Consider the following 6,849-nt stretch of genomic DNA (forward strand, 5'->3'; position numbering starts at 1 on the left):
CTCCATTATCGGGCCCTTCAGATCCGCTGTGAAGGGTGAAGGGTAGGTGCATGGGCGTCTGCACTGAGGGAACCGGTGATAGAGTGGATGGGGCGAATGGAAGAGAGGACAGGACAGAGACACAGGGATGGGCGATTGAGAGGGCACTGATGCGACCCCTGGGGTCCTCGGATGGAGCTGCAGTCGATATTTGAGAAAGCTTGATCCTCAGCAGAGGAGTCCCGGTGGCAGAGCGGTTACACATGAGGCAGCAAGATCAGCAATTCCAAACCACAGCCGCTCCGCAGGAGAAAGACCGGCCTTTCTACTCCCATAACGGGTTACAGTCTCAGAAACTCACAGGGGCAGTTCTACCCTCTCCCAGAGCCTCGCCATCATTTGGCATCGGCCCGAGGGCAGGGAGATTCTCGTCTGATGGGCTGTGGTGGGAAAGTAACCGACCAGAGGTGGGGTTGAGGAGAGGGGTACATCCCACTAGAAGCTGGGGCCTAAAGGCCAGATCTCCAAGTACGGTGGGGTTGGGGGCGGCGCAGAAGAATGGAGTACCCCTGGAGAGCGGAGGAACACATGCCTGCGGGTTGGCAGCGTCGAGATCCAGGCCTGCGGCGCAAAGCCACAGCCATGCTGGGACTCTGCCGAAGTCAGGGTGGCCAGCAGTGGTGGTGCTCGCGACGTGACGGCCAAGGCCACACCAGGGCAACTCGGGTCCCGCCCCTGGTGGGTGGGGTGGGGCTCTCTTTGGTCCTACCCTCCAGACTGGTTGGGGGTCTGGGCCCAGATGGTGGCCCGGTGGGTCTGGATGGGGCTCTTCCAGCCCCTCCTGAATAGCCTATCTTGGCCCTTGGAGCCGTTGGGTTGGAGGAGGATCCGGCACCAGTCTGCTGACCGCGCATGAAAGGGAAGCGCAGTGCGAACCGAACCGCCCGGGAGGTAAAGAACTGAAGCAGCAAACCCGCAGTGGCAAATGCAGGCTCCGTAGCGGACGCCTGGCTGCGGAGTTATTTTGTTTGGGGTGAAGGGGCGTTGGGGTTGCTGGTGGCCGGGGGTCAGTGGCTCACAGCGACGACACGTGGAACAGAGAGACCCGCGGAAGGCCCTGCGACCATCTTCACCTAAGACTGGGGGGGTGGGGGGCGTTGTGGCTCCTGTCCGTCTCACCTGGAGCGGGACATCAAGGTCCCCAAAGCTTCGCGCCTCCTGCAGCAGTTCATCCCCAGTCACATTTTGCGTGCCTTCCAGCCCGGGGGCGCGGGCGGGCGCAGCGTTCCCGCGCTGTCTCCGTACAACGCACCCATTATATCCGTACAACGCACCCATTATATCGGTACAACGCTGAGCTGCGAGCCGCAGGGCTTTCATTGGCTAGTTCTGGAGGCAGGTCACCAGGCCTTTCTTCCGACTCTGCCTTAGCCTCAAACCTGTCCCCCGCAGGGTGAGCGGACTGGTATTTGAGAAACCGCTAGGGTAGCATCCATCATCAAAACAGCACAAGCCAGCCACCCAGTGAGACACCCTGAGAAGTTGATGACCTCAGGACTACCTGGTCCCTTGAAGGTTGGCACCCTATGGGAGTCCCAGAACGGCTGTGACCCCAGAGCGGGGCAGAGTGCTGGGCGGTTTCCCCAGAGGGACTTCCCAGCCCTTCCCCTCGGGTCGCCACTTCCTGGCAGGCAGGTTCCCTGGAACAAGAGTGGGCCGTGCAGGTGGCCGCTGGGTTTCAAACAGTGTCACAAACCCGTGACCTCCTCCTTACCCTGATGGGTGCCGGCTACCGGTACTGGGCGGCCTCAGGGCAGACGGGAAGTGAAACTCCTGTAGAGGAACATCCACGCCCCCACCCCGAGGCAGGGCGCCCAAGCCAGACTGGGAAATAGGAAGCTTAAAGCCAAGGGGGCTGCATTCACGGAGGTGCCAACCTTACCCTCATGAGAGCCATGTGACAGCTCCTGACAGCGAAATAAATCTTTATTTTACAGGGGAGGGAAATGAGGCCCAGAGAGGCCAACTGACTGCCCAAGGTCCCACAGCTGGGCAGTGGGAGGCTGGCATTAGGTCCCAGGGTGCTTTGGGGGTTTGAAAGCCACTGTGTGTCCTGGTATGCACGCATGCATATGGGAAGATGGATCTAAGCCTGGGTGGGGGTGGGGTGGGGCTGCAGAAGCTGTTAGGTAGCTAGTTTAGGGACAGGGGGTTGTCCCTTCCATGTCTGCACAGGCCCCCATAGAGGAGGTTGGAAAGAAATCAGGCAACCATTAGGCACCTATGAAGACCCCAAACTGAGCACACGCATACTCAAGCCCCGCTCTCCGCCAACCCCCAGCCAGGTAGGAGGTACACCTGGGTGGGCCAACGCTCATCACATCGCCCAGGTGAGCCTAACTCAGCCAACCAATACCATCATCCATGCCTTCCCCCAGCCAGGGGGTGGGCTAGAATAAAGGCAGGGAGCCCACTATGGGACACTCTCTTACCCTGTTCCTGGTCAGAGGCAGGTAGAGGGGCAGGGTCTCCCTCCCCCTCAGGTGTGCATGCGTCTGCTCTGGACTTACTCGAGACCCACAGCCTCTGGGCCCTGTACTCTCAGCCTCTAAGGTTCTTGGGCTTCTGGCCTCTTGGGATTCTCCCTAAGATCCACACCCGTGGGTGCTCTTTTCCACGTGGTTGTCTGGGTCCAGTTGTGAGCCCCTTTGAGACAGTAAAACCTGAAACTTGTCCTGTCCTTCAGAAATACCCACTTGGATCACACAACGGGCTTCGGTTTGAATTCTTTCAGCATGTGAAGCCAAGAACCGAGGTATTACCGACTCCAGAAACCTAGCAAAGCTTCCCAGGCATCCTGAGGGGGAGGGGGACTGGCTGCCAGGGCAGGGCCCCAGGGGACCAGCTGGGGAGGTGGCAGCTCAGGAAGAGGAAACTTTCTCTGCCCAGAAAGGTGCGGAGACTTGCCCAAGTCCACACAGCACACGTGTGGCAGAACAAGGGCCAGAACCCAGGTCTTCTTTTCTTTAATAGTTTATTGTGATCTTGGAGAAAATTTGCATAGCAAATTAGGTTCTCACTTAACCATTTCTATACCTGGAAATTGAGCCCTGATGGTGTAGGGCTTACGAGTTAGGCTGATCCCTAAACGTTCAGTACATCCAGCCTCCGAGGGGAGAAAGAGGATTCTGTCTGTTCTCCTTAAAGATCAGCAGTCTTCACGGGAGAAGCACACCAGCCTGTGTGATCACAAGGTGTCAAAGGGATCAGGTATCAGGCATCAAAGAACAAAAAATCAAATAATTGTGAATGAGGGGGAGTGCAGACTGGGGACTCAAAGCCCATCAGTAGGCAACTGGACATCCCCTTACTGAAGGGGTGCGGGGAGGAGATGAGCCAGTCAGGGTGCAGCATAGCAACTATGAAACATACAACTTTCCTCAAGTTCTTTAATGTTTCCTCCCCAACCCCTATCATGATCCCAATTCTACCTAACAAATCCGGCTCGACCAGAGGATGTACACTGGTACAGATAGGAACTGGAAATACAGGGAATCCAGGGCGGATGAGCCCTATAGGACCAGTGGTGTGAGTGGCGATACTGGGAGGGTAGAGGGAGAATGGGTTGGAAAGAGGGAACCGATTACAAGGAACTATATGTGACCTCCTCCCTGGGCGACGGACAACAGAAAAGTGGGTGAAGGGAGACGTCCGACAGTGTAAGATATGATAAAATAATAATTTATAAATTATTAAGGGTTCGTAAGGGAGGGGGAAGTGGGGAGGGAGGAGCTGATACCAAGGGCTCAAGTAGAAAGCAAATGTTTTGAGAATGATGATGGCAACAAATGTACAAATGTGCTTGACACACAATGGATGTATATATGGATTGTGATAAGAATTGTACAAGTCCCCAATAAAATGATTTAAAAAAAAGAAAACCATTTTATGAGGAAATTATAACCCATTTACCATCTCATCCTGTCAGTTTTGAATTACCATCTCTCCTCATTTGCATAGTTTCTGTAAGTAAATGAGAAACTTAGTTTCCTTAGAATATAGGTCATAAGATCATTTTAAATTGTCCATCTGTTTCACTGATATTCAAAGTTTAACACGTTGTAATCTAGCCATTTAAAACAAAAGCATTTTTTTTAAAGGACACACAACGGATAGATGTACGGACTGTGATCAGAGCTGTATGAGCCCCCAATAAAATGATTAAAAAATAAATAAAAGCTCAGCAGTCTGGGCAACCCAAAGGGGCAGAGCTACTCTGTCCATGGGGTCACTGAGTCCGTCAATGCCAGGGCAGGGGGTTTGCATGGACGGACCGCCAGAAGGACAAACGAATCTGTCTGGGAAGAAGTACAGCCAGAGCGCTCCTTAGCCAGGACTAGACCGTTGCCTGGGGTACTTTGGACGGGTGATCAGGAGATCCCTCCCAGGAGAAGACCATCATGCCTGGGGCAAAGGAGGAAGATCCTCCAGGAGGACTGACTCCGGGCGGGCCGCAGCCCTGGGCTCAGCACAGCGATGGCTGACGGGTGCAGGACCCGCGGGCGTTTCCTTTTCTCCTAGAGGTACAGCTGTGAGTCAGAGCAGACTGGATGCAGCGTCTGTCAGGGAGCTGGAGAGCGTTTCTCCCCAGTTCTCTGGTGGCCGGCCTGGCTGGGGTTGTGTGTCAGTGAGTCTAGCCTCTGTGCCTCCCACCTTTGGTTCCATGTTGGGGGGTTGCTTCGAGGAGCCCCGCACTCACAGGTGGGGGTTCTTTATTTCTAAGCTACCCTGTCCTCTGGCTGTGAAGGGCGCTGTGAACATCCCGACACTGTCTCACTCCTCTTGGTAACTGGCGAGTTGGTATAAACCCCCGACTTGGATCGAACCCAGTGGGTCTCCAGGGTGAGAGCTGGGCGGACCACCTGATCTCGTATGACATTATCGGTGGGTAATCCCGGCTGTTTACTGACCAACGCGCGAGAGATCCAATCTGTACCCTTTAGCGAGCGTGAGGTCAACTGCAGAATGAGGTGCCCAAGCTTCAGAAGACAAGAAAGGGCTTGTGTTTGCCAAAGACATCATGCAAGCCTTCAGTGTCCGCTAGTCCTTGATCCCCTCCCCGGTTCCTCATTGGCTGAGGACTGTGGGGTTGACAGTCTTCCCTGTCGTCGGCCACTTCCTGAATCCTAGATTCACGGATGTTTCTTCTCTAGCTATCTCTATGGACACTCATCCAACTGACATGTGAACGAAACCGTGCATTTTCTTTAAAACACAACTTCTTATTGAAAACAACATTATCACACACTGTTAACCTGTACATGCAATGATGTGATAGTATATATATAAACTTTGTAATATTTCACATTCTACCACATCTGAGGTATCGGCTTTGCTGTAGCACAAGGATTACGTGGGTCAGTCGGTGTGGCAATCTCCGCTGCACTGTCTGTCTTTACACGTGATGTTTACTAAGAATTTTCTGACGTTTCTATTTACTGTTGAAGGGCTCTCTACTTTCATGAATGAAACTGGTTTACTGGGATTGAGACACAATTTACATTCGCATCAAATGGATGCATATTGTGGAGGCAGGGATAGCACACAGAGAATTTTGAGATTCGACGGCTTAGGAGAAAATGAATGTGGACATATCTTTGTCTTGTGAAATGGATGAAGTTCAGCATCGATGTCAGGAGGTGAGTGTACGTGGTTTCTGTAATTCTCATTGAGGAAATTGAAATGCATCCCCTCCTCTTGATTAATCAGACTCACGTGGCGCAGTCCCTGGGTTCTAAGGACGGTCACATTGCTCTCAGTCACTGAGTAACTTCTTGGTCTTTGGGTCCCTTAATTGCTGAAGAGGGACCCGTTTGGGATTTGTTTCTCACACGGCTCACCAATGACTTAGGGAGTTGGGGGAGGGCCTAGGTCTCCCCACTCGCTCCCTGCCCAGTGTCTGCCTCACCCTGGTTGGCCCCCACTGGGAGAGGCCGGCAGGGCCCGTGAGCAGGGCTGGGAGGTGTCGTCTCTGTGACCTGCATTTCTTTACTTGCATTTCTCTCTTCTCCCAAATCAAGATTTCGGGCGTTGGGGCTCAATTTGCCGAGTCGCAGAACGCAAGGACCTGGTGTGGTCAAGTCGGTCAGTTTTGGTTCATGGGGACCCAGAGTCCAACAGAAGGAGACACTGCTCCGTCCTCACAATCTTTGTCATGTCTGGGATCCTAGGGGTCCTGAAGCTCCCGCCTGGACCAGAGGCAGCACCCCAGCCAGGCAGGTCCCACCCTCTCTCGGCCTGTTTCCCCATCTGGATTATCTCCCAGTGGACCAAGGACCTCCAAGCGTCCCACCAGCCCTGACTCTGACCCTGTGGGGATCCAAGGGTCAGATAGGGGTGGGCTCCACCCTGTCTAAGTCTGCAGTCTCAGCATGGGGGAAGAGGGGCACAGGCAGGCCTAGGGTGGCAGCTTCCCCAGTCTGGCCCTGCCCCCCAGTGGGCAGGCAAGTGAGACAGGCCAGCTCAGGGCTTTGGGTCGGCTCTGGGAAGCAGATGGGCAGTAGAGAGAACCCAGAGCCCATCCTTCATTCGACCCCCTGCCTCAGCTCTGGTTCTGGTCTCAAGGCCTGGCTGACTCAAGGATGGATCTGGCAGCTGCCTCCCACCCTGGGGTGGGGGGAAGGATGCAGGGGGGTGATGAATGTTAGCCATGGCTCCCTCCACAGAGGCTGGACTCAAGGCCTGGTGCAGCCCTGAGACCTTTCAGGACTCTTGGTTTCCATGTGGGAGACCCAAGTTTGATTCCCACTCCATGCACCTCATGTGCAGTGTGTTAGCCTGGGTGGACTAGAGAAACAAATTTATAGACAC

This window comes from Echinops telfairi, unplaced genomic scaffold (genome assembly GCF_000313985.2).
Source record: "Echinops telfairi isolate 266 unplaced genomic scaffold, ASM31398v2 ScPeMD7_2;HRSCAF=8, whole genome shotgun sequence".
Taxonomy (NCBI): Eukaryota; Metazoa; Chordata; class Mammalia; order Afrosoricida; family Tenrecidae; genus Echinops; species Echinops telfairi.